Source organism: Rutidosis leptorrhynchoides, chromosome 1 (assembly GCF_046630445.1).
Source record: "Rutidosis leptorrhynchoides isolate AG116_Rl617_1_P2 chromosome 1, CSIRO_AGI_Rlap_v1, whole genome shotgun sequence".
Lineage (NCBI taxonomy): Eukaryota > Viridiplantae > Streptophyta > Magnoliopsida > Asterales > Asteraceae > Rutidosis > Rutidosis leptorrhynchoides.
The window spans coordinates 547,537,082-547,543,570 of record NC_092333.1 but is presented as its reverse complement, the minus strand read 5'-3'; positions in this window follow the sequence as shown (position 1 = coordinate 547,543,570).

Below are 6,489 nucleotides of genomic sequence, written 5' to 3'. Positions count from 1 at the left end.
GCTCAAGACAGAACTTAGAGGGTTACGAACCCAAGGATTTGATATTACCACGTACGAAAGACGATTCACAGAATTGTGCCTATTGTGTCCGGGAGCATTCGAAGATGAGGAAGAGAAGATCGACGCGTTTGTGAAAGGATTACCGGAAAGAATCCAAGAAGATATAAGTTCACACGAGCCCGCCTCCATACAACAGGCATGTAGAATGGCTCACAAACTAGTGAACCAGATTGAAGAAAGAATTAAAGAACAGACTGCTGAAGAGGCCAATGTGAAGCAAGTTAAAAGAAAGTGGGAGGAAAACGGTGATAAGAATCACCAATACAACAACAACAGCAATTACAACAATAATCGCAACAATTATCCCAACAATCGCAACATCAATCGCAACTACAACAAACGGCCCAACAACAACAACAACAACAACAACAACAACAACAACAGCAACTACAACAATCATCCCAACAACAATAATAACCGCAACAACAACAACAATCAGAAGCAACTATGCCAAAGGTGTGAAAAGAATCACTCGGGGTTCTGCACCAAATTTTGCAACAAGTGTAAAAGAAATGGTCATAGCGCGGCGAAGTGTGAGGTCTACGGACCAGGGGTTAATAGAACGAAAGGAACAAATGGTGTCGGAACGAGTAATGGCGGAGCAAGTAGTGTCGGAGCAAGTTATGCCAATGTAGTTTGTTATAAATGTGGAAAACCAGGCCACATTATTAGAAATTGCCCGAACCAGGAGAACACGAATGGACAAGGCCGTGGAAGAGTTTTCAATATTAATTAGGTAGAGGCACAGGAAGACCCGGAGCTTGTTACGGGTACGTTTCTTATTGACAATAAATCTGCTTACGTTTTATTTGATTCGGGTGCGGATAGAAGCTATATGAGTAGAGATTTTTGTGCTAAATTAAGTTGTCCATTGACGCCTTTGGATAGTAAATTTTTACTCGAATTAGCAAATGGTAAATTAATTTCAGCAGATAATATATGTCGGAATCGAGAAATTAAACTGGTTAGCGAAACATTTAAGATTGATTTGATACCAGTAGAGTTAGGGAGTTTTGATGTGATAATCGGTATGGACTGGTTGAAAGAAGTGAAAGCGGAGATCGTTTGTTACAAAAATGCAATTCGCATTATACGAGAAAAAGGAAAACCCTTAATGGTGTACGGAGAAAAGGGCAACACGAAGCTACATCTTATTAGTAATTTGAAGGCACAAAAACTAATAAGAAAAGGTTGCTATGCTGTTCTAGCATACGTCGAGAAAGTACAAACTGAAGAAAAGAGCATCAATGATGTTCCCATTGCAAAAGAATTTCCCGATGTATTTCCGAAAGAATTACCGGGATTACCCCCACATCGATCCGTTGAATTTCAAATAGATCTTGTACCAGGAGCTGCACCAATAGCTCGTGCTCCTTACAGACTCGCACCCAGCGAGATGAAAGAACTGCAAAGCCAATTACAAGAACTTTTAGAGCGTGGTTTCATTCGACCAAGCACATCACCGTGGGGAGCTCCTGTTTTGTTTGTCAAGAAGAAAGATGGTACATTCAGGTTGTGTATCGACTACCGAGAGTTGAACAAACTTACCATCAAGAACCGCTACCCACTACCGAGAATCGACGACTTATTTGATCAACTACAAGGCTCGTCTGTTTATTTAAAGATTGACTTACGTTCCGGGTATCATCAAATGCGGGTGAAAGAAGATGATATTCCAAAGACTGCTTTCAGAACACGTTACGGTCATTACGAGTTTATGGTCATGCCGTTTGGTTTAACTAATGCACCAGCTGTGTTCATGGACCTTATGAACCGAGTGTGTGGACCATACCTTGACAAGTTTGTCATTGTTTTCATTGATGACATACTTATTTACTCAAAGAATGACCAAGAACACGGTGAACATTTGAGAAAGGTGTTAGAAGTATTGAGGAAGGAAGAATTGTACGCTAAGTTTTCAAAGTGTGCATTTTGGTTGGAAGAAGTTCAATTCCTCGGTCACATATTGAACAAAGAAGGTATTAAGGTGGATCCGGCAAAGATAGAAACTGTTGAAAACTGGGAAACCCCGAAAACTCCGAAACACATACGCCAGTTTTTAGGACTAGCTGGTTACTACAGAAGGTTCATCCAAGACTTTTCCAGAATAGCAAAACCCTTGACTGCATTAACGTATAAAGGGAAGAAATTTGAATGGAATGATGAACAAGAGAAAGCGTTTCAGTTATTGAAGAAAAAGCTAACTACGGCACCTATATTGTCATTGCCTGAAGGGAATGATGATTTTGTGATTTATTGTGACGCATCAAAGCAAGGTCTCGGTTGTGTATTAATGCAACGAACGAAGGTGATTGCTTATGCGTCTAGACAATTGAAGATTCACGAACAAAATTATAGGACGCATGATTTGGAATTAGGCGCGGTTGTTTTTGCATTAAAGACTTGGAGGCACTACTTATATGGGGTCAAAAGTATTATATATACCGACCACAAAAGTCTTCAACACATATTTAATCAGAAACAACTGAATATGAGGCAGCGTAGGTGGATTGAATTATTGAATGATTACGATTTTGAGATTCGTTACCACCCGGGGAAGGCAAATGTGGTAGCCGATGCCTTGAGCAGGAAGGATAGAGAACCCATTCGAGTAAAATCTATGAATATAATGATTCATAATAACATTACTACTCAAATAAAGGAGGCGCAACAAGGAGTTTTAAAAGAGGGAAATTTAAAGGATGAAATACCCAAAGGATCGGAGAAGCATCTTAATATTCGGGAAGACGGAACCCGGTATAGGGCTGAAAGGATTTGGGTACCAAAATTTGGAGATATGAGAGAAATGGTACTTAGAGAAGCTCATAAAACCAGATACTCAATACATCCTGGAACGGGGAAGATGTACAAGGATCTCAAGAAACATTTTTGGTGGCCGGGTATGAAAGCCGATGTTGCTATATACGTAGGAGAATGTTTGACATGTTCTAAGGTCAAAGCTGAGCATCAGAAACCATCAGGTCTACTTCAACAACCCGAAATCCCGAAATGGAAATGGGAAAACATTACCATGGATTTCATCACTAAATTGCCAAGGACTGCAAGTGGTTTTGATACTATTTGGGTAATAGTTGATCGTCTCACCAAATCAGCACACTTCCTACCAATAAGAGAAGATGACAAGATGGAGAAGTTAGCACGACTGTATTTGAAGGAAGTCATCTCCAGACATGGAATACCAATCTCTATTATCTCTGATAGGGATGGCAGATTTATTTCAAGATTCTGGCAGACATTACAGCAAGCATTAGGAACTCGTCTAGACATGAGTACTGCCTATCATCCACAAACTGATGGGCAGAGCGAAAGGACGATACAAACGCTTGAAGACATGCTACGAGCATGTGTTATTGATTTCGGAAACAGTTGGGATCGACATCTACCGTTAGCAGAATTTTCCTACAACAACAGCTACCATTCAAGCATTGAGATGGCGCCGTTTGAAGCACTTTATGGTAGAAAGTGCAGGTCTCCGATTTGTTGGAGTGAGGTGGGGGATAGACAGATTACGGGTCCGGAGATTATACAAGAAACTACCGAGAAGATCATCCAAATTCAACAACGGTTGAAAACCGCCCAAAGTCGACAAAAGAGCTACGCTGACATTAAAAGAAAAGATATAGAATTTGAAATTGGAGAGATGGTCATGCTTAAAGTTTCACCTTGGAAAGGCGTTGTTCGATTTGGTAAACGAGGGAAATTAAATCCAAGGTATATTGGACCATTCAAGATTATTGATCGTGTCGGACCAGTAGCTTACCGACTTGAGTTACCTCAACAACTCGCGGCTGTACATAACACTTTCCACGTCTCGAATTTGAAGAAATGTTTTGCTAAAGAAGATCTCACTATTCCGTTAGATGAAATCCAAATCAACGAAAAACCCCAATTCATCGAAGAACCCGTCGAAATAATGGATCGTGAGGTTAAAAGACTTAAGCAAAACAAGATACCAATTGTTAAGGTTCGATGGAATGCTCGTAGAGGACCCGAGTTCACCTGGGAGCGTGAAGATCAGATGAAGAAGAAATACCCGCATCTATTTCCAGAAGATTCGTCAACACCTTCAACAGCTTAAAATTTCGGGACGAAATTTATTTAACGGGTAGGTACTGTAGTGACCCGAACTTTTCCATGTTTATATATATTAATTGAGATTGATGTTTACATGATTAAATGTTTCCAACATGTTAAGCAATCAAACTTGTTAAGACTTGATTAATTGAAATAGGTTTCATATAGACAATTGACCACCCAAGTTGACCGGTGATTCACGAACGTTAAAACTTGTAAAAAACTATATGATGACATATATATGGTTATATATATAGTTAACATGATATTATGATAAGTAAACATATCATTAATTATATTAACAATGAACTACATATGTAAAAACAAGACTACTAACTTAATGATTTTGAAACGAGACATATATGTAACGTTTATCGTTGTAACGACATTTAATGTATATATATCATATTAAGAGATATTCGTACATCATAATATCATGATAATATAATAATTTAAAATCTCTTTTGTTATTATAAACATTGGGTTAACAACATTTAACAAGATCGTTAACCTAAAGGTTTCAAAACAACACTTACATGTAACGACTAACGATGACTTAACGACTCAGTTAAAATGTATATACATGTAGTGTTTTAATATGTATTTATACACTTTTGAAAGACTTCAATACACTTATCAAAATACTTCTACTTAACAAAAATGCTTACAATTACATTCTCGTTCAGTTTCATCAACAATTCTACTCGTATGCACCCGTATTCGTACTCGTACAATACACAGCTTTTAGATGTATGTACTATTGGTATATACACTCCAATGATCAGCTCTTAGCAGCCCATGTGAGTCACCTAACACATGTGGGAACCATCATTTGGCAACTAGCATGAAATATCTCATAAGATTACAAAAATATGAGTAATCATTCATGACTTATTTACATGAAAACAAAATTACATATCCTTTATATCTAATCCATACACCAACGACCAAAAACACCTACAAACACTTTCATTCTTCAATTTTCTTCATCTAATTGAACTCTCTCAAGTTCTATCTTCAAGTTCTAAGTGTTCTTCATAAATTCCAAAAGTTCTAGTTTCATAAAATCAAGAATACTTTCAAGTTTGCTAGCTCACTTCCAATCTTGTAAGGTGATCATCCAACCTCAAGAAATCTTTGTTTCTTACAGTAGGTTATCATTCTAATACAAGGTAATAATCATATTCAAACTTTGGTTCAATTTCTATAACTATAACAATCTTATTTCAAGTGATGATCTTACTTGAACTTGTTTTCGTGTCATGATTTTGCTTCAAGAACTTTGAGCCATCCAAGGATCCATTGAAGCTAGATCCATTTTTCTCTTTTCCAGTAGGTTCATCCAAGGAACTTAAGGTAGTAATGATGTTCATAACATCATTCGATTCATACATATAAAGCTATCTTATTCGAAGGTTTAAACTTGTAATCACTAGAACATAGTTTAGTTAATTCTAAACTTGTTCGCAAACAAAAGTTAATCCTTCTAACTTGACTTTTAAAATCAACTAAACACATGTTCTATATCTATATGATATGCTAACTTAATGATTTAAAACCTGGAAACACGAAAAACACCGTAAAACCGGATTTACGCCGTCGTAGTAACACCGCGGGCTGTTTTGGGTTAGTTAATTAAAAACTATGATAAACTTTGATTTAAAAGTTGTTATTCTGAGAAAATGATTTTTATTATGAACATGAAACTATATCCAAAAATTATGGTTAAACTCAAAGTGGAAGTATGTTTTCTAAAATGGTCATCTAGACGTCGTTCTTTCGACTGAAATGACTACCTTTACAAAAACGACTTGTAACTTATTTTTCCGACTAGAAACCTATACTTTTTTTGTTTAGATTCATAAAATAGAGTTCAATATGAAACCATAGCAATTTGATTCACTCAAAACGGATTTAAAATGAAGAAGTTATGGGTAAAACAAGATTGGATAATTTTTCTCATTTTAGCTACGTGAAAATTGGTAACAAATCTATTCCAACCATAACTTAATCAACTTGTATTATATATTATGTAATCTTGAGATACCATAGACACGTATACAATGTTTCGACCTATCATGTCGACACATCTATATATATTTCGGAACAACCATAGACACTCTATATGTGAATGTTGGAGTTAGCTATACAGGGTTGAGGTTGATTCCAAAATATATATAGTTTGAGTTGTGATCAATACTGAGATACGTATACACTGGGTCGTGGATTGATTCAAGATAATATTTATCGATTTATTTCTGTACATCTAACTGTGGACAACTAGTTGTAGGTTACTAACGAGGACAGCTGACTTAATAAACTTAAAACATCAAA